Source organism: Salvelinus alpinus, chromosome 11 (genome assembly GCF_045679555.1).
Source record: "Salvelinus alpinus chromosome 11, SLU_Salpinus.1, whole genome shotgun sequence".
Taxonomy (NCBI): Eukaryota; Metazoa; Chordata; class Actinopteri; order Salmoniformes; family Salmonidae; genus Salvelinus; species Salvelinus alpinus.
In genome coordinates, this window is record NC_092096.1 from 50,327,747 (window position 1) to 50,350,824 (window position 23,078).

Here is a 23,078-nt window from a genome sequence, read left to right on the forward strand (position 1 = left end):
CTCTCAACATAACACTTTGCATTCAGGACAAAAGGTGAATTGCTTTGCCACATTTTTGGCAGTATTACTTTATTACCTTGTTGCTAAACAGGGTGCATGTTTTGGAAAATGTTTATTCTGTACATGCTTCCATCTTTTCACTCTGTCAATTATGTTAGTATTGTGGAGTAACTACAATGTTGTTGATTCATCCTCAGTTTTCTCCTATCACAGCCATTCAACTCTGTAACTGTTTTGGCCTCATGGTGAAATCCCTGAGCGGTTTCCTTCTTCTCCGGCAACTGAGTTAGGAAGGACGCCTGTATTGTTTTAGTGACTTGGTGTATTGATACACCACCCAAAGTGTAATTAATATCTTAACCATGCTCAAAGGGATATTCAATGTCTGCTTTTTTACATTTTTACCCATCTACCAATAGGTTCCCTTCTTTGCGAGGCATTGGAAAACCTCTCTGGTCTTTGTGGTTGAATCTGTGTTTGGAATTCAGTGCTCAACTGAGGGATCTTACAAATAATTGTATATGTTGGGTACAGAGATGAGGTAGTCATTAAAAATGATGTTAAACACTATAATTGCACAGAGTGAATCCATGCAACTTATTATGTGACTTGTTAAGCACATCTTTACTCCTGAAATGATTTTGGCTTGCCACAACAAAGGGGTTGAAAACTTATTGATTCAAGACATTTCAGCTTTTCATTTTTAATTAATTTGTAAAAATGTCTGAAAAACATAATATTCTACTTTCATATTATGGGGTGGCTAACAATCTAAATGTCATCCATTTTAAATTCAGGCTGTAACACAACAAAATTTGGAAAAAGTCAAGGGGTGTGAATACTTTCTGAAGGCACTGTATGCCTACCTGGCAGAATCATGATTATTTGCATCAATCCAGTGTTTTTAAAAACTCTATTCCAAGTGCACTACAGAAACCACAGGGCGGAGCTGAATTAATGGGAAGGGAAAGGGGATACCAAGTCAGTTGCACAACTGAATGCATTCAAACGAAATGTGTCTTCCACATTTAACCCAACCCCTCTGAATCAGAGAGGTGCGGGGAGCTACCTTAATCGGCGCGCGGGAAGCAGTTGTTGGGGGTTAACTGCCTTGCTCAAGCATAGAATGGCAGATTTTTCCACCTTGCCGGCTCGGGGATTCAAACCAGCTTTGTACAGCGCCTTCGTAAAGAATTCAGCCCCCTTGACTTTATCCACATTTTGTTACTTGACAGCCTTATTCTAAAATGTATTAAATAAAATAAAAATCCTCAGCAATCTACACACAATACCCCATAATGAAAAAGCAAAAACAGGTTTTTAGAAATTTTCGCAAATTTATTACAAATAAAAAACAGAAATACCTTATTTACTTATGTATTCAGACCCTATGCTATGAGACTCGAAATTGAGCTCAGGTGCATCCTGTTTCCATTGATCACCCTTGAGATGTTTCTACAACTTGATTGGAGTCCACCTGTGGTAAATTCAATTGATTGGACATGATTTTGAAAGGCACACACCTGTCTATATAAGGTCCCATAGTTGACAGTGCATGGTCAGAGCAAAAACCAAGCCATGAGGTCGAAGGAATTATCCATTGAGCAACGAAACAGGATTGTGTCGAGGCACAGATCTGGGGAAGGGTACCAAACAATTTCTGTAGCATTGAAGGTCCCCAAGAACACAGTGGCCTCCATCATTCTAAAATGGAAGATGTTTGGAACCACCAAGACTCTTCCTAGAGCTGGCTGCCTGGCCAAACTGAGAAATCGGGGGAGAAGGGCCTTGGTCAGGGAGGTGACCAAGAACCTGATGGTCACTCTGACAGAGCTCTAGAGTTCCTCTGTGGAGAGGGGAGAACCTTCCAGAAGGACAACCATCTCTGCAGCACTCCACCAATCAGGCCTTTATGTTAGAGTGGCCAGACGGAAGCCACTCCTCAGTATAAGGCACATGACAACCCGCTTTGAGTTTGTCAAAAGGCACCTAAAGACTCTCAAACCATGAGAAACAAGATTCTCTGGTCTGAGGAAACCAATATTGAACTCTTTGGCCTGAATGCCAAGCGTCACGTCCCACATTATTAGAAATGCCTTTATTAATGTCTACATTCATAATGTAGACATTTTGCCACATTTATTCTATTACAGATCCCTTAATGCATACTTTTAAATTATATTATGAATCTAAACATAAAAACATTCATATAGACACTACTGTTCAAAAGTTTGGGGTCACTTAGAAATGTCCTTGTTTTTGAAAGAAAAGCACATTTTTTGTCCATTAAAATAACATCAAATAGATCAGAAATACAGTGTAGACATTGTTAATGTTGTAAATGACTATTGTAGCTGGAAACGGCAGATTTGTAATGGAATATCTACATAGGCGTAGAGTTTGTGGAGGTTGAGTTTCTCCATCAGAGCAGTCCATCCAGACACACCACCCTGAAAGACATAAATTAGACACAGTCAACATGAGTAGTTGATATCAAATGTAACATATATCTTTCAGTTTAGTACATCTGCTTCAAACTGCTGAACATACAATATTTTGGGTTATGGAAAGTATATTTAACAGAGGTTTAGATGGTACAATCATTCTTTACACAATGAATGCTTGTTTTGACACAAACTGAAATTAGGCAAACTATTAGAATTTTTTCAATCAGGAAATGGCGGAACAATTTCTGCATATTTCACCTTTAATATAACCTAGATTGGGTTATCTCGCTCTCGCTCTCTCTCTCTCTCTGTGTGAAAGTCTTAAGGGAGGAGGATGGAAGGAGTGGTGAGAGAGTGTATTATGGGTTTAAATGAGGATGAACATTTTGCAATATTGAATCTAGCTAGCTAAAGTTAGCTAACATTACAGTAACTTTAACTAGCAAGCTAACGTTAGCTAAAATGTACCAACAATTATACAACAAATAGCAGCTAACATTACAGGCTAGCTGATGAAAAACGAAGACTACATTACATGATGAACTTTGCTATCGAATAGCTAACATTTACTCACCTTTCTCATCGATCCTTTGCAGTTGTCTTTCACCTGTAGGGGTCTACAACCATCCACACGCTTCCCGCTTCCAGTGCATCTTTTGACCGACCGTCTCAATTCGAATAGTACGCACGAGCGCCCTTTACTCACGAGCACAATGCTGGTTCCAAAACGCACCGCTCTTTTGAAAAGGGTTCCTCAAAGCACCCCTTAAGTATACAAAGGTTAAAAAACGAACTGATGGAAAAGTAACCGTAAGTTTCATTGTTTTATCTTAAATTATCATGAAGGATCCTCCAGAGCAGAGACCGGGCAGAGCGTGTGACTGAACCCAGCTGAACTTACCTAGAGGCAATAGGATCAACACTACCACCACCTAATACTGAATCATAATACCGGTGATAATAATACTGGTGTAATAATACCTAAATACTGTAATGTCTGATTGCTGGGGAAATGTTTTGGGGTGATATCCCTTGTTATAGATTTTAAAATCTCAATGGGACCACCATAAAATAAAGGATAAATTATAATAGCCCAAACTGTAGTGTTTGATTGCTGGGCATGGGGTCATTTTGTTTGGACAGGTGTCCCTTTGAAAAAATAGATTTTCCTTTTATAATCTCAATGGGATGAGATCACCTATATTAAAATAAAATATAAATAAAAAATATAAATAAATCAAAGGATAACCTAAAAATGTATCATCGCTGCAGTGTAGAGATTAATCTGTGGCAACCAATAAAAAAAAGAAGACTAGATTATTTTTGACAAATTTAAAGGGATCGTTCACCAAAATTAAATATTGGTTTCCTTACTCTATAAGCAGTCATAGGACAAGGGGAGACAGTATCAGCAATCAATGCTTTGGGTTTGATAACCTGGCTGCTATGTGCAATTTTGTAATTTGGGTGAACTATCCCTTTAATATCGACATATAATAAATACTACATCACATAATAATGTTAAGGAACTAATGTACAGTACAGTATCTATTACACTACTGAACAAAAATATAAATGTAACATGCAACAATTTCAAAGATTTTATTGAGTTACAGTTCACATGAGGAAATCAGTCAATTGAAATAAATAAATTAGGCCCTAATCTATGGATTTCACATGACTGGGCAGGGACACAGCCATGGGTGGACCTGGGACGTCATAGGACCACCCACTTGGGAGCCAGGCCCACCCACTGGGGAGCTAGACCCAGCCAATCAGAATGACTTTTTCCCAACAAAAGGGGTTTATTACAGACAGAAATACTCCTCTATTTCATCAGCTGTCCGGGTGGCTGCGGTTGTGAGGACGGTTGGACTACTGCCAAATTCTCTAAAACGACGTTGGAGGCGGCTTATGGAGAAATGTACATTCAATTCTCTGACAACAGCTCTGGTGGACATTCCTGCAGTCAGCAGGCCAATTGCATGCTCCCTCAAAACTTGAGACATCTGTGGCATTGTGTTGTGTGACAAAATTGCACATTTTAGAATGGCCTTTTATTGTCCCCAGCACAAGGTGCACCTGTGTAATGATCATGCGGTTTAATCAGCTTCTTGATTTGCCACACCTGTCAGGTGAATGGATTTTCTTGGCAAAGGAGAAATGCTCACTGACAGGGATGTAAACAAATGTGTGCACAAAATCTGAGAGAAATAAGCTGTTGTGTGTATGGAACATTTCTGGGATCTTTTACTTCAATTCATGAATCATGAGACCAACACTTTACATGTTGCATTTATATTTTTGTTCAGTATAAATGTATGATGACCATCAGGCCACATCCAGATCCCTTTAGTCTTACTCAAAGGGTTCCTATGCACATAATATGCATTTGTATTGTAGCTATCTATTACTGAATGCATGAAGAGCATTAGGCTCCATTCAGTCCTTCAGTCCATTCAGTCTAAGACCAAGAAATATCACGTGTAAAGGTAAAGAATAAATTGGACCTAATGTACAGTATTATAATTACAGTACTCAAATGCAGAATGACCATTACATTCGGTCCATTCAGCATTATATAAGACAAACTGGTCTTTTAATATGCACAGGGCCCTCGGAGTGTGGTGTCAGGAAAATAACCTCTCACTCAATGTCAGCAAAACAACAGAGATGATTGTGGACTTCAGGAAACAGCAAAGGGAGCACCCCCCTATCCACATCGACGGGACAGCAGTGGAGAAGGTGGAAAGTTCCTCGGTGTACATATCACCGACAAACTGAAATTGGTCCACGCACACAGACAGTGTGGTGAAGAAGGCGCAACGGCACCTCTTCAACCCCAGGAGGCTGAAAAAATGTGGCTTGTCACCGAAAACCCTCACTAACTTTTACAGGCTGTATCACCGCCTGGTACTGCAACTGCACCGCCCACAACCGCAGGGCTCTCCAGAGGGTGGTGCAGGACACCTACAACACCCGATGTCACAGGAAGGCAAAAAAGATCATCAAGGACAATAACCACCCGAGCCACTACCTGTTCACCCCGCTTCCATCCAGAAGGCGAGGTCAGTACAAGGTGTATCAGACCTGGGAAAGAGAGATTGAAAAACACCTTCTATCTCAAGAACATCAGATTGTTAAACAGCACAGAGAGGCGGCTGCCTACCTACAGACTTGATATCATTGGCCAATTTAATAAATGGAACACTAGTCACTTTAATAATGCCACTTTAAGAATGTTTACATATCTCGCATTAGTCATTACTCATCTCATATGTATATACTGTATATTGTATCCTTCACTATCTATTCTTTACTATCTATTGCATCTTAGCCACTCTGTCACTGATCATCCATATATTTTATACTTATATATTCTCATCCCATTCCTTTACAGGATTGTGTGTATTAGGTTTTGTTGTGAAATGTTAGATATTACCTGTTAGATACTGCTGCACCGTCGGATCTACAAGCATAAGCATTTCGCTACACTCGTAATGACATCTGCTTACCATGTATGTACAGTCGTGGCCAAAAGTTTTGAGAATGACACAAATATTAATTTCCACAAAGTTTGCTACTTCAGTGTCTTTAGATATTTTTGTCAGATGTTACTATGGAATACTGAAGTATAATTACAAGCATTTCATAAGTGTCAAAGGCTTTTATTGACAATTACATTAAGTTGATGCAAAGAGTCAATATTTGCAGTGTTGACCCTTCTTTTTCAAGACCTCTGCAATCCGCTGTCATGCTGGCAATTAACTTCTGGGCCACATCTTGACTGATGGCTGCCCATTCTTGCATAATCAATTCTTGGAGTTCAGAATTTGTGGGGTTTTGTTTGTCTACCTGCCTCTTGAGGATTGACCACAAGTTCTCAATGGGATTAAGGTCTGGGGAGTTTCCTGGCCATGGACCCAAAATATCGATGTTTTCTTCCCCGAGCCACTTAGTTATCACTTTTGCCTGGATGGTTGGGAGAAGTTGCTCTCGGAGGATGTGTTGGAACCATTCTTTATTCATGGCTGTGTTCTTAGGCAAAATTGTGAGTGAGCCCACTCCCTTGGCTGAGAAGCAACCCCACACATGAATGGTGTCAGGATGCTTTACTGTTGGCATGAGACAGGACTGATGGTAGCACTCACCTTGTCTTCTCCGGACAAGCTTTTTTCCGGATGCCCCAAACAATTGGAAAGGGGATTCATCAGAGAAAATGACTTTACCCCAGTCCTCAGCAGTCCAATCCCTGTACCTTTTGCAGAATATCAGTCTGTCCCTGATGTTTTTCCTGGAGAGAAGTGGCTTCTTTGCTGCCCTTCTTGACACCAGGCCATCCTCCAAAAGTCTTCGCCTCACTGTGCGTGCAGATGCATTCACACCTGCCTGCTGCCATTCCTGAGCAAGCTCTGTACTGCTGGTGCCCCGGTCCCGCAGCTGAATCAACTTTAGGAGACGGTTCTGGCGCTTGCTGGACTTTCTTCGGCGCCCTGAAGCCTTCTTCACAACAATTGAACCGCTCTCCTTGAAGTTCTTGATGATCCGATATATGGTTGATTTAGGTGCAATCTTACTGGCAGAAATATCCTTGCCTGTGAAGCCCTTTTTGTGCAAAGCAATGATGACTGCACGTGTTTCCTTGCAGGTAACCATGACTGACAGAGGAAGAACAATGATTCCAAGCACCACCCTCCTTTTGAAGCTTCCAGACTGTTATTCGAACTCAATCAGCATGGCAGAGTGATCTCCAGCCTTGTCCTCGTCAACACTCACACCTGTGTTAACGAGAGAATCACTGACATGATGTCAGCTGGTCCTTTTGTGGCAGGGCTGAAATGCAGTGGAAATGTTTTTGGGGGATTCAGTTCATTTGCATGGCAAAGAGGGACTTGGAAATTAATTGCAATTCATCTGATCACTCTTCGTAACATTCTGGAGTATATGCAAATTGCCATCATACAACCTGAGGCAGCAGACTTTGTGAAAATTAATAATTGTGTCATTCTCAAAACTTTTGGCCACGACTGTACAGTTGAAGTCAGAAGTTTACATACACTTAGGTTGGAGTCATTAAAACTCGTTTGTCAACCACTCCACAAATTTCTTGTTAACAAACTATAGTTTTGGCAAGTCGGTTAGGACATCTACTTTGTGCATGACACAAGTAATTTTCCAACAATTGTTTACAGACAGATTATTTCACTTATAATTCACTGTATCACAATTCCAGTGGGTCAGAAGTTTACATACACTAACATGACTGTGCCTTTAAACAGCTTGGAAATTTCCAGAAAATTATATCATGGCTTTAGAAGCTTCTGATAGGCTAACTGACATCATTTGAGTCAATTGGAGGTGTACCTGTAGATGTATTTCAAGGCCTACCTTCAAACTCAGTGCCTCTTTGCTTGACATCATGGGAAAATCTAAAGAAATCAGCCAAGACCTCAGAAAAACAATTGTAGACCTCCACAAGTCTGTTTCATCCTTGGGAGAAATTTCCAAACGCCTGAAGGTACCACGTTCATCTGTACAAACAACAGTACGCAAGTATAAACACCATGGCACCACGCAGCCGTCATACCGCTCAGGAAAGAGACGCGTTCTGTCTCCTAGAGATGAACGTACTTTGGTGCGAAAAGTGCAAATCAATCCCAGAACAACAGAAAAGGACCTTGTGAAAATGCTGGAGGAAACAGGTACAAAAGTATCTATATCCACAGTAAAACGAGTCCTATATCAACATAACCTGAAAGGCCGCTCAGCAAGGAAGAAGCCACTGCTCCAAAACCGGCATAAAAAAGCCAGACTACGGTTTGCAACTGCACATGGGGACAAAGATCGTACTTTTTGGAGAAATGTCCTCTGGTCTGATGAAACAAAAATAGAACTGTTTGGCCATAATGACCATTGTTATGTTTGGAGGAAAAAGGGGGAGGCTTGCAACCCGAAGAACACCATCCCAACCGTGAAGCACGGTGGTGGCAGCATCATGTTGTGGGGTTGTTTTGCTGCAGGAGGGGCTGGTGCACATCACAAAATAGATGGCATCATGAGGGAGGAAAATTATGTGTATATATTGAAGCAACATCTCAAGACATCAGTCAGGAAGTTAAAGCTTGGTCGCAAATGGGTCTTCCAAATGGACAATGACCCCAAGCATACTTCCAAAGTTGTGGCATAATGGCTTAAGGACAACAAAGTCAAGGTATTAGAGTGGCAATCACAAAGCCCTTACCTCAGTCCAATAGAACATTTGTGATCAGAACTGAAAAAGCGTGTGCGAGCAAGGAGGCCTACAAACCTTACAAACCTGACTCAGTTACACCAGCTCTGTCAGGAGGAATGGGCCATAATTCACCCAACTTACTGTGGGAAGCTTGTGGAAGGCTACCCGAAACATTTGACCCAAGTTAAACAATTTAAAGGCAATGCTACCAAATACTAATTGAGTGTATGTAAACTTCTGACCCACTGGGAATGTGATGAAAGAGATAAAATCTGAAATAAATCATTCTCTCTACTATTATTCTGACATTTAACATTCTTAAAATAAAGTGGTGATCCTAACTGACCTAAGACAGGGAATTTTTACTCGGATTAAATGTCAGGAATTGGGAAAAACTGAGTTTAAATGTATCTGGCTAAGGTGTATGTAAACTTCCGACTTCAACTGTATGTGACCAATAAAATCAGATTTGATTTGAAGTCAAACGGTCTCTGTCACTCACTTCGAATGCTGAACATCCAAGAGAACTTTGTCTAACTACTTTTTACAAGTTCACTACTTCTACATGTGCCCTATGGCCCTGGTCAAAAGTAGTGCACAACCTCCAGTTCAAGCAGTAGCAGTAAAGAGTGGACTTGGCGCTAATTCGCCGCTGCAGAGTTCAACGGGAAGCAATGGAATGTGATAATGGAGGGGAAGCAGGCCGTTATCACTTCTATTGAAGTGTGTCTCCGTGCCATGGCAAGCTGTGCAGGCTGTGCAGGGCCTGGGGTGAAACGTTCAGAGCACTGCACAGAGAAATATAATGAATAGAGCAGACAGTTAGGACTTCTAACACTTGAATACTGTCTCCGACAGAGGTCTCAGCAGAGCCTGGGGTGTACTTGGGGAACTGAAATGTTCAGAACGTTGCAGAAGAATACAGATAGAAATATAATGAATAGAACAGACAGTTATCACTTCAAGTGAAGGGTGTCTTCTCTCTGTGGCTGGCCATATAGGGCCTGGAGTGAAACGTCTTACTGCACATAGAAAAATATAGAGATTGCATATAGAAATGTAACACATAGAGCAGCAGACTCAAACACATTTATATCTGAACAGCCTGTAATGTTGCACCCTTGAACCTTCCAAGCCAGGGCCTGGGGTGAAACATTCAGAATGTTGCAGATAGAAATATAATGACCAGACCAGAAGATATCATTCCCTATAATTGTAGGCATACATGACAGACAAGACGGTGAGACTCATATACAGTGAGTATTCAGACCCCTTGACTTTTTCCACATTTTGTTACATTACAGCCTTATTTTTAAATTAATTATATAAAAACATTTCCTCAGCAATCTACACACAATACCCCATAATGATGAAGCGAAAACAGGTTTTTAGAAATGTTTACGAATATATAAAAATATTTCTAAAACAGATATACCTTATTTACATACAGTACCAGTCAAAAGTTTGGACACACCTACTCATTCCAGGGTTTTTCTTTATTTTTACTAATTTCCACATTGTAGAATACTATTGAAGGCATCAAAAATATGAAATAACACATATGGAACCATGTATTAACCCCCCCAAAAAATTACAAATCAAAATATATTTTATATTTGAGATTCTTTAAAGTAGCCACCCTTTTACTTGATAACAGCTCCGCACACGCATGGCATTCTCACAACCAGTTTCATGAGGTAGTAACCTGGAATGCATTTCGATTAACAGCTGTGCCTTGTTAAATGTTCATTTGTGGAATTTCTTTCCTTCTTAATGCATTTGAGCCAATCAGATGTATTGTGACATGGTAGGGGTGGTATACAGAAGATAGCCCTATTTGGTAAAATACCAAGTCCGTATTATGTTTTTATTTTTTTAACTGCTCAAAGAAGCAAAGAGAAATGACAGTCAATCATTACTTTAAGACATGAAGGTCAATCAATCAGGACAATGTCAAAAACTTTGAGTTTCTTCAAGTGCAGTCAGAAAAACCATTAAGCGCTATGATGAAACTGTCTCTCATGCGAGATGAAAGGAAGACCCAGCGTTACCTCTGCTGCAGATGATAAGTTCATTAGAGTTACCAACCTCAGAAATTGCAGCCCAAATAAATGCTTCACAGTTCAAGTAACAGACACATCTCAACATCAACTGTTCAGAGGAGACTGCGTGAATCAGGCCTTCATGGTCGAAGGACACCAATAAGAAGAAGAGAGTTGCTTCTGCCAAGAAACACGAGCAATGGACATTTGACCGGTGGAAATCTGTCCTTAAGTCTGAGTCCAAATTTGAGAATTTTTATTCCAACTGCCGTGTCTTTGTGAGACGCAGAGTAGGTGAACGGATGATCTCTGCATGTGTTGTTCCCTCTGTGAAGCATGGAGGAGGAGGTGTGATGGTGTGGGGGTGCTTTGCTGGTGACACTGTCTGTGATTTATTTAGAATTCAAGGCACACTTAACCAGCATGGCTACCACAGCATTCTGCAGCGATACGCCATCCCATCTGGTTTGTGCTTAGTGGAACTATCATTTGTTTTTCAACAGGACAATGACCCAACACACCTCCAGGTTGTGTAAGGGCTATTTGACCAAGAAGGAGAGTGATGCATCAGATGACCTGGCCTCCACAATCACCCAACCAACCCAATTGAGATGGTTTGGGATGATTTGGACCGCAGAGTGAAAGAAAAGCAGCCAACAGGTGCTCAGCATATGTGGGAACTCCTTCAAGACTGTTGGAAAAGCATTCCAAGTGAAGCTGGTTGAGAGAATGCCATGAATGTGCAAAGCTGTCATCAAAGCAAAGGGTGGCTACTTTGAAGAATCTCAAAATTAAAATATATTTTGATTTGTTTAACACTTTTTTGGTTACTACATGATTCCATATGTGTTATTTCATAGTTTTGATGCCTTACAATGTAGAACATAGTAAAAATAAAGAAAAACCCTTGAATGAGTACATGTGTCCAAACTTTTGACTGGTACTGCAAGTATTTGTAACCCTTTTCTATGCGACTCGAAATTGAGCTCAGGTGCATCCTGTTTCCATTGATCATCCTTGAGCTGTTTCCACAACTTGATTGGAGTCCACCTGTGGTAAATCCAATTGATTGGACATGATTTGGAAAGGCTCACACACCTGTCTATATAAGGTCCCACAGTTGACAATGCATGTCAAAGCAAAAACCAAGCTATTAGGTCGAAGGAATAGTCCTTTGAGCGACAGGATTGTGTCGAGGCACAGATCCGGGGAAGGGTACCATAACAATTCTGCAGCATTGAAGGTCCCCAAGACCACAGTGGCCTCCACCATTCTTAAATGGAAATAGTTTGGAACCACCAAGACTCTTCCTAGAGCTGGCCGCCCGGCCAAACTGAACAATCAGGGGAGAAGGGCCTTGGTCAAGGAGGTAACCAAGAACTTGACGGTCACTCTGATCGAGCTCTAGAGTTCCTCTGTGGAGATGGGAGAACCTTCCAGAAGGACAACCATCTCTGCAGCACTCCACCAATCAGACCTTTATGGTAGAGGCTAGATGGAAGCCACTCCTCAGTAAAAGGAAAATGATAACCCGCTTGGAGCTTGCCCAAAGGCACCAAAAGACTCTCAGACCATGGGAAACAAGATTCTCTGGTCTGATGAAACCCAGATTGAACTCATTGGCCTGAATGACAAGCGTCACGTCTGGAGGAAACCTGGCACCATCCCTAAGGTTAAGCATGGTGGTGGCAGCATTATGCTGTGGGGACATTTTTCAGCGCCATGGACTGGGATACTCGTCAGGATCAAGGGAAAGATGAACGAAGCAAAATACAGAGAGATCCTTGATAAAAACCTGCTCCAGAACTCTCAGGACCTCAGAATGGGGTGAAGGTTCACCTTCCAACAGAACTATTTGAGAATATTCCCAATGTCAAACCACCTAGAGAACGTTCCTAGAACATTACCAAAATGTTAATGAAATGTAACCATTTTTGAACTTTTGGTAACATTCTGTTGAACTAATGAAATACCAAGAAAATATAGTTTCTGTCAAATTCCTTAAATGTGCTGAGAATGTTCCAAAGCCAAGCAACTATCCTGCACCATTCCCAGAAAGTTGTGGGAAGGTTGCATGAAGAATAACCATAGGACAACCACAATCTCACCAAGCACTAAGAAACATATGGTTCTTAGAACATTATGTGCTAACTGGGCAATTTTCTACACTGAGGCTCCTGTTCTATTCAATATATTTCTATCTGGATATTCAGCAACGTTTGCACCATGATGAACAGGCCCTTGTTGTACTGAGAGTATTGCAGAGTTGAGGATGCATTTTAGTGCGAATGAGATGGACAGCAAGGCTATCCCTGTTCTATACAATACATTTCTATCTGGATATTCTGCAACGTTTGCACCATGATGAACAGGCCCTTGTTGTACTGAGAGTATTGCAGAGTTGAGGATGCATTTCAGTGCGAATGAGATGGACAGCAAGGCTATCCAAAAGGTTATCTTCAATAGGATGCATTTCAATCATTGGGGGAACTGACCACGGCTCTTATTTCCTACTGCTGCTGTTCAGTAATTGTATACTGCTGCTGTCAGCAATGTGTACCCAGCCACATGCAAGTATGCACTCACTGCTGCACACATGAACAAGAAGGATTCACTCTACTAAAACAAACAACTGGAACACGAGACTGTCTTACGTTGCACCAACTAAACTGTGAAAAACTAAGAAACCCGCACACTGCTCTTGATAGTATCACTGCTCTTTATTAAGCTTCATGTATCGGCCTCAAGACCATCCACCGAGCTTTTGTGAGTGTTTTATAATATGCACCCTTACACGTAGACATTGCACCACCCACATCCGTTCAATGCGACGAAAGGGATTGGAGTCGAGGGAAAATAAGCAAGTGTTACCAAATATAACAATGTGCATTTCATAAGTATTCTAATAAAGTGTGTACATAAAATGCATTAAAAACGTCTATAAAACCACAATGAGGACGTCCGACCTATCAAGTAAGTTTTCATAATCATTGGGTATAGTGCAAGAAAAAACGTCTGAAAAAACGTCTGATTAATCTGAAGTGGTGGTTTTAACTCATGTTCACATTTACAACACAACCTGCAACAAAGTTAGCTCAGTGCCTTTGGAATTTTGAACCAACTAAACTGTCCCTTAGTGGTAGAGCGTGCTCACCCCCTGGACGTTGTGTGTTGAAGTTTGTATGGTTCTCATACGTTTCTTAAACACAAACAATTAGTTATTCTTCAGATTGCTTGGCCTGGCTATAGCAATAAGTAAGATTGTCTAACTCGACCGAAATGACAAAGGCTAACAAGTCTGGTTGGGGTTCGCGACCATGTCCCAATGAATTAAAAGATGCTAACGTTTTTTGTCCAGTATGTCTCGGCTCTGTGCATGATCAGGCTGCTCTCGCTCATATCAGTTAATGTGCGAGGCTCGGGGACCGTGGGCACTGTTCCCCTGCTAGTCCGTGGCGCAGGTTCTATTGACTATCGGGTAGCATTATCTAGGGAGCTTGGTGTTTCCGATAGTAACTTCCTCTCCCAGTTGCCCGTACCTCGGCGAGTTTGAGTAGGACGCGGAGATGCATTTGGACTTTGGTTGGGTTGAATGTCTCCCGGCTCCTGTGCTCTCTGTCGCTGGTTACGGGAGGCTACTCAAAGCGAGAGAACGACCAGGTTATGTGGGTATCCCCCCACCGCCTGTGCTTGCCTCTTCCCAGAAGGGTCCGGGTCCCACCTCAGTGATCTGGTCCTACATAGACTTTTGAGACCAAGCGCTGCATAGCATGCTAGCCAGTTTGGCTAACTCTCAGAGTTGAGCTAGCAACTGCTAGCTATTCCGGCTTCCTAACGGTGGAATTGCTGGGGTAGCTCTCTTGTTTAGTATACGTATCTAGCGTTACGTTGCTTGGGGGCCCCCCAGATAGCATATGAACACAATGGCAAAATTGCAGGAAATTGTATTTTATTTTATTTATTTCACCTTTATTTAACCAGGTAGGCTAGTTGAGAACAATTTCTCATTTACAACTGCGACCTGGCCAAGAATAAAGCAAAGCAGATCGACACATACAACAACACACAGTTACACATGGAATAAACAAACATACAGTCAATAATACAGTAAAAAAAATCTATATACAGTGTGTGCAAATGAGGGAAGATAAGGGAGGTAAGGCAATAAATAGGCCATGGTGGCAAAGTAATTACAATATACCAATTAAACACTGGAGTGATTGATGTGCAGAAGATGAATGTGCAAGTAGAGATACTGGGGTGCAAAGGAGCAAGATAAATAAATAAATACAGTATGGGGTAGTTGGATGGGCTATATTATAGATGGGCTATGTACAGGTGCAGTGATCTGTGAGCTGCTCTGACAGCTGGTGCTTAAAGCTAGTGAGGGAGATATGACCCTCCAGCTTCAGTGTTTTTTGCAGTTTTTTCCAGTCATTGGCAGCAGAGAACTGGAAGGAAAAGCGGCCAAAAGAGTAATTGGCTTTGGGGGTGACTAGTGAGATATACCTGCTGGAGCGTGTGCTACAGGTGGGTGCTGCTATGGTGACCAGTGAGCTGAGATAAGGCGGGGCTTTACCTAGCAGAGAATTGCAGATGACCCGGAGCCAGTGGGTTAGGCGACGAGTATGAAGCGAGGGCCAGCCAACGAGAGCATACAGGTCGCAATGGTGGGTAGTATATGGGGCTTTGGTGACAAAACGGATGGCACTGTGATAGACTGTATCCAATTTGTTGAGTAGAGTGTTGGAGGCTATTTTGTAAATGACATCGCCGAAGTCGAGGATCGGTAGGATGGTTAGTTTTACGAGGGTATGTTTGGCAGCATGAGTGAAGGATGCTTTGTTGCGAAATAGGAAGACGATTCCAGATTTAATTTTGGATTGGAGATGCTTAATGTGAGACTGGAAGGAGAGTTTACAGTCTAACCAGACACCTAGGTATTTGTAGTTGTTCACATATTCTAAGTCCAGTGATGCTGGACGGGCGGGCAGGTGCGGGCAGCAATCGGTTGAAGAGCATGCATTTAGTTTTACTTGCATTTAAGAGCAGTTGGAGGCAACGGAAAAAGAGTTGTATGGCATCGAAGCACGTCTGGAGGTTAGTTAATACAGTGTCCAAAGAAGGGCCAGAAGTATACAGAATGGTGTCGTCTGCATAGAGGTGGATCAGAGAGTCACCAGCAGCAAGAGCGACATCATTGATGTATACAGAGAAGCGAGTCAGCCCGAGAATTGAAACCCGTGGCACCCCCATAGAGACTGGCAGAGGTCCGGACAACATGCCCTCCAATTTGACACACTGAACTCTATCAGAGAAGTAGTTGGTGAACCAGGCGAGGCAGTTATTTGAGAAACCAAGGCTGTTTAGTCTGCCGATAAGAATGTGGTGATTGACAGAGTCGAAAGCCTTAGCCAGGTCGATGAATACGGCTGCACAGTAATGTCTCTTATTGATGGCGATTATGATATCGTTTAGGACCTTGAGCGTGGCTGAGGTGCACCCATGACCAGAAATTAGCTTTAACTGTCAACTTTTGGAACAAAAAACGGTCCAACTCCTCCTCTTTCTCCATTTTCAAACAGAAATGCGGTGTGCCTTTGGTGGTTCATTGATGTGTCATTCTAGTCATGCGCCCGGACCGCCTTGGCTAGGTTGTTAGCTAAGCTAGCCACCTGTAGCTAGCCAGTAACTCCTCCAGTATGTTTTTGAATGGAAGCTGTAGAGATCAGTAACGAATATCTTGTTCATCCATTTTTGGGGTTAAGCATTAAATGACCTATGATGGTGTATTGATCAGTTATACCGTTTAAAGCCATTCATTTAGCATTTTTTCCCAAAGTCGACCTTTGAAGAAACTGTGCAGTGTTTCCAGATTTCTATGAAATAGATTTCTATGAATATTTCCTTTCAAATGTTTTTAATTAATTATGTTAAAAAGCAGCTTTTCCGTGTTGGAATGGTGTGGATGTTCCCCAACAACAGAATGGTGTGGGCGTATACCGGGTCATTAAAAATATTCATGCGAGTAGACTGATTGGCCATCCTCTATGAGGAAAAAGGAAGCATTTTTTAAATGGTCTGTTTGAGATAGTTCGAGGGTTTTTTACATGTTTTTTCTCCAATTTATTCTTTAGTCACAAATACAAGCATAGGATGAGTCAGAGTTAATAGAATATGAGATTTTCACTGGACAGTTACAACGGCAACATTTTCTCTCAGCCTCGTGGCAAAATGTGTAGAGTAGCAGAAAATTTGCTTCAAAACTGAGGGGGAAAAATCCTCCTCATGAAAAATGTGAAGAATAGCATGAGATGAGCTATAAAACAACAACAAAAATTATCTCAGCCCCATGGTACAATGTGTAGAATTGCAGGAAATTGGTCTTAAAACTGCAAAAAAAATCTCAAACTCATGAGAAAATGTGTAGCATAGCATCATAAAACTGCAAATGTTTCTCTCTGCCCCATGGCAAAATGTGTTGAAATGTTTTCCCTAAAAAAAAAAAGAAATTACATATATTGTGGGGGGACTTCCACATATCCTTCCACTTACCTTACACTGTGTTTTCAAAATACCCCCCAGAGAGTCATAAATCATTTTAAACTGTGTATAAATGCAGGAAGTGCGTTTTAAAATGTAGGGAAAAAAGGGGGGGACTCATCTACTGTTCGTCCGACCCCAATATCTACACCATAATTTTTCTCTTGATCTAAACGGACCGTACTACTTTCAAGAGGCTAGCTAGCCTAGATTAGACTAGAAGCCTCAACATGGCTAACGTCGGCTAGCATACACAACTTCCGTCAAATTAAGCTTACTAGCTTTCCCCTGGCATTATGGCAATCCCATTCCTATTTCCAATTCCTAGAGTTGAAGGGAGAAAGCATCCTGCGGGCACCTCCGATGAGGAAGCAGCCTCCGAGCACTTGGCTCGGGTAACCCCCAGAGCGAGGGGCCTTAGTGCGGGTCTGAGCGACCGGTGCGCCACCCGCCACAAAAGCATTACTGTGACGTCAGTGCCCCCACGTTTGGTCAGCCATTGCCAGACCCCCCTGTGTCCATAAGGGCCCGGGGTTCATCCAGGCTATACAGTCTCATGGAAGCTAGGGCTGTGACGGTAATTGAATAACCGTGTAACTGACGGTTATGGATGAAGACCCTCATGAAATTAAAATAACCGTCAAAACCGTTTAAATAGGGCTACATTAATTGTAGGATTTAAAAAATATTTTATTACCTTTATTTTCATATAGATAAACTTGACCTAATAGCAGGATTGTTTACTAATGATTATAAGCAATTGTTTTGCTAACTTTGTCTGTATATTAAAGTACTTTCTACTTTCCAACTGTCCTTTGTTGCTATAGCAGCTAATCCGCTCATAGCCGCAGGAAGTAGTTTGAGGGTGGAGTTGCTGCGATTTTTTTTTTTTTCACGATTTTTCAGGGGGTGCTACAGCACCCTCAGCACCCCTACTTCCCACAACTATGAATCCGCTAGATGTCCGGGAGTGTAGAGAGCTATAGGCCATGGCACTTCAGTAAAACAAATCTTTGATGTGTGGACTTTCTTTTATACAATGCGGGTTTTCATTGCTTGCTAGTAAATCAATAAATTGGTCTTCTTTTAAAAAAGGTTGGATATGTCATTAATTATTCAACAGCAGTCGACAAGTTGTTTTGGCTCTGAGGCCTATAATGTACTAATGTTGTATCAATGGACAATGTGCCAATCTTCTCCAACCTGGCATGTATCATTTTATATGAAATCTTTTCTTAATTCATAGACTAATCAAAGCTGATCAGACCCGGTCCTGCCCTAGGCAAGACAAAAAAAATAGCCGCCCTCCTATACCCACAAAATAGAATAGTAGCCTAGGCTATACAGTGTCGGCTTTGCACTTTTATGAATACCCATGTGGTAGCCTACCGTTTGTAAAACAGGACATTTACCATTGATCCCTGTCATTTGGTTACTTTAAATGAATAATGAATAAACTTTCTGTTTATTCATTTATTAATTACAGTAATTGACCATTCTCATTCGGAGTGGAAACATTGTTTGCAGAGTTCACAACCTGCTACGCTTGTGAGAAACAAGTTTTGGTTTATCTCATGCCATGTGTCTGATTTCTCTGTCCTGTTAATGTTTACGGAGCACTCGTGCCTGAGAACGCATAGAAGTACCTGGCCTGTTTCTCGCAAATGTCAAATGTAAGAAAGTGCCCAGCTCTCAGTCATTTTTTCTTCACCTCACACAGTAAGTCAATTCAATTCAAAAGATAATACACTGGGAAAAAATATAAATGCAACATGCAACAATTTCTACGATTGTACTGAGTTACAATTCATATAAGGATATCAGTCAACTGAAATGAATTCATTAGGCTCTAATCTATAGATTTCACATGGGAAGTTAATTTTGGGAACTTTGCTTAAATTCATCAAAAAAGTTAGCTTATAAGAGTGGACCTTTTTTGTGGGATACACATCAGGCAATTCTAGGTCTTGTGGTATATTTCAGTTAAACTATCCCAAATTCAATGGAATTGCAACCCTCTGCATGCACAGTACATTCTTCCATCACATGTGCAGTGCACTCTTCCATCACATGTACAGCTGATTCTCAAGATCTTGCACACTAATGAGATGCTATTGAGCCAACACTACTACAGTGTGGTAAGTTTTAATTACAATACTGGGTTGGGTGAAGATATTTTATATGACATACATTATTTTTTGTTCACTAGTAAATACACTGCTCAAAAAAATAAAGGGAACACTTAAACAACACAATGTAACTCCAAGTCAATCACACTTCTGTGAAATCAAACTGTCCACTTAGGAAGCAACACTGATTGACAATAAATTTCACATGCTGTTGTGCAAATGGAATAGACAACAGGTGGAAATTATAGGCAATTAGCAAGACACCCCCAATAAAGGAGTGGTTCTGCAGGTGGTGACCACAGACCACTTCTCAGTTCCTATGCTTCCTGGCTGATGTTTTGGTCACTTTTGAATGCTGGCGGTGCTTTCACTCTAGTGGTAGCATGAGACGGAGTCTACAACCCACACAAGTGGCTCAGGTAATGCAGCTCATCCAGGATGGCACATCAATGCGAGCTGTGGCAAGAAGGTTTGCTGTGTCTGTCAGCGTAGTGTCCAGAGCATGGAGGCGCTACCAGGAGACAGGCCAGTACATCAGGAGACGTGGAGGAGGCCGTAGGAGGTCAACAACCCAGCAGCAGGACCGCTACCTCCGCCTTTGTGCAAGGAGGAGCACTGCCAGAGCCCTGCAAAATGACCTCCAGCAGGCCACAAATGTGCATGTGTCAGCATATGGTCTCACAAGGGGTCTGAGGATCTCATCTCGGTACCTAATGGCAGTCAGGCTACCTCTGGCGAGCACATGGAGGTATAAAATACATAAAAAAGCGTGAAGACTTCTGCCTGAAGCCCAGCGTACATGTTGGACCCCAAGAATGCTGGCATCACTACCGTGTCTCGCCACCTAGGCCTGGATGAGGGCAAGGTTCTTGGCAGTCTGGCAAAGTACACTTCCAAGCAAGGGCTTTGGGATGGAGATGCAATATGGCAATCGTGCCAACATATCTCATCAGCCACCTGGTGGATCTGAGGCTCTTTCCCCTGTTGCCTCCATCATCCTCCAAATCGCACCAACATCAGCTCTCTCAGAGTGTAACTGGACCTTGTTTGGGAATACACACACACCAAAGCACGCAACAGGCTGACCTGGGTTGAAAAATTGGTCGCCATCGGGGCAAATTTTAGGCTTTTTGAGCCTGACAACGAGCCATCCTCGACGAACCGGCGGTGGCGTGGGAGCCCGACGAGCCGCATGAGGCGTGGGAGCCCGACGAGCCGGCTAAAGTGTGGGAGCGTCGACGAGTCGGATGAGGCATGACGTGGGATGAGAGCCTGATGAGCCGGCTGAGGTGTGGGAGCCCGACAAGCCGGCTGAGGCATGAAGTGGGATGGGAGCCGGCCGAGCCAACCGAGGCAAGAAAACCTCTCGAGCAAGCTAAGGCATGGAAGCCCTGACGAGCCAGCTGAGGCACCCCTGAGGGTGGGTGTAACGTACGATGACAGCTCAATTCGGGAGGGAATGGACAGTGGCTGCATATCAATTACCTGGAGCTCCTAACCGTGTAGCTGGCGCTGAGGCGCTTCCTCCCGCCTTTGTCAGGCCGGCTTGTGCTGGTCAGAACTAGCAATACTTATGGCGGTGGTGGCAAATATCAACAGACGGTGAGGGACTCAGTCTCTCTCCCTCCTAAGGATATTCTATCCAGGTGGGGCCCTAGAGCATTGGGCCAGTAACCGGAATTTTGCTGGTTTGAATATCCGAGCCGACTATGTGAACATCTGTCGATGTGCCCTTGAGCAAGGCACTTAACTCTAATTTGATCCAGGGGCACCGTACTACTATGGCTGAACCCTGGGTGGTCTCACAGATATGGGAAATGTTAGGTAGGGCCGAAGTAGATCATTACGCATCGCAAGGAAGCGTGCTTTGTCATCTGTTTCTCTCGATGAGGGACTTGAGTACTTCAATGGGAAATGACACATTGAGCACCCACGTGAAGAGGGTACGCCTGGAGGGATTGTTGTTAATTCTTGTGGCTCCCCATTGGCCAAAGCAACCTCGTTTCACAGAGATCATTCACCTTTTAAGAGGACACCAGTGGCAACTCCAGTTGCGCAGGGATTTGTTGTCCCAGGCGCAAGGGCAGGTTTGGCACGCAATGGGATTTGGTTCCTATGGGCCTGGCCCCTGAGAGGGCCAATCTGATGGCTAGAGGGTTACCTCCGTATAGAATAACTATCTTCAAAGTAAAGACTCGGGACGTTGGGTTGTGAAATGAAAGCTTATTTTAGTAATAATACTTGTTCATGTTACATTTAACAACTTTAGATTCTACAAAACAATAAAACAAAGTTGCTAGCGAAAGTCAGGATAATCACTTGTCACCTTTTTTTTCTACTACCGGTTGCAAGGCATTCTGGTACCTGCAGTCAATAGTGTAATCCAATACCAACCAATACAACAAAAATATGTATGTAGTTCTCTCAATCTCCATCACACAAATTCTAATACAATTACATATGTAATTAACTGTAAAGAAAATATCTTTAGACACAGCTCAATTAATTAACTGTAAACATTAACTCTGTAACCCATTAAAAGTTACAACACTCCGAACGTTATTGCTACTATTCAGTCTGCAAGGGCGGGGGGCTGTAGGCGTATAAAGTGGCAAGCGTTTGAGCTCTGGTGCCAAGATAAAGGGCTGGTTCCTTGTCAGTGCTTATGTTCCTACAGGAACATGGGGCATTTCATTTGCGAGAGTGCGACAGCCCATAGTATGTTGTACCTCGTTTCCCTCCTTCAGAGAACTGTAGTTATAGTCATAACGTTACGGTCTCAGTTACTAGAAGGAAAGCATCTTAGTATACAGGTTTTCGCTAAGAGCGAGACTATTTAAAACTTCTTATGGCTGAGATCCCGTTAACGGGATCGACTTGACAACAGCCAGTGAAAGTGCAGGGCGCCAAATTCAAAACAACAGAAATCTCATAATTAAAATTCCTCAAACATACAAGTATTTTACACCATTTTAAAGATAAACTTGTTGTTAATCCCACCACAATGTCCGATTTCAAAAAGGCTTTACGACGAAAGCACACCAAACGATTATGTAAGGTCAGTACCTAGTCACAGAAAAACACAGCCATTTCTCCAGCCAAAGAGAGGAGTCACAAAAAGCAGAAATAGAGATAAAATGAATCACTAACCTTTTAAGGTCTTCATCAGATGACACTCATAGGACTTCATGTTAGACAATACATGTATGTTTTATTCGATAAAGTTCATATTTATATCCAAAAATCTTAGTTTACATTGGCGCGTTATGTTCAGTAATGTTTTGCCTCCAAAACATCCGGTGATTTTTCAGAGAGCCACATCAATTTACAGAAATACTCATAATAAACATTGATAAAAGATACAAGTATTAAACATGGAACTTTTGAAGGACTTCTCCTTAGTGCAACCACTGTGTCAGATTTCAAAGAAACTTTACGGAAAAAGCACACCATGCTATAATCTGAGTACAACGCTCAGAGACCAAAACAAGCCATACAGATATCCGCCATGTTGTGGAGTCAACAGAAGTCAGAAATAGCATTATAAATATTCACTTACCTTTGATGATCTTCATCAGAATGCACTCCCAGGAATCCCAGTTCCACAATAAATGTTTGTTTTGTTCGATAACGTCCATAATTTATGTCCATATACCTCCTTTTTGTTCGCGCGTTTAGTTCCAAA

The 23,078-nt window shown here is 42.1% G+C and overlaps 1 protein-coding gene across 1 annotated transcript in view; it reads right to left on the reverse strand.

Moving 5' to 3' along the window:
- Positions 1-23,078, reverse strand: part of LOC139534314 (galactose-3-O-sulfotransferase 2-like) — a 54,107-nt gene that overhangs the window by 25,943 nt on the left and 5,086 nt on the right. The window lies entirely within an intron of this gene.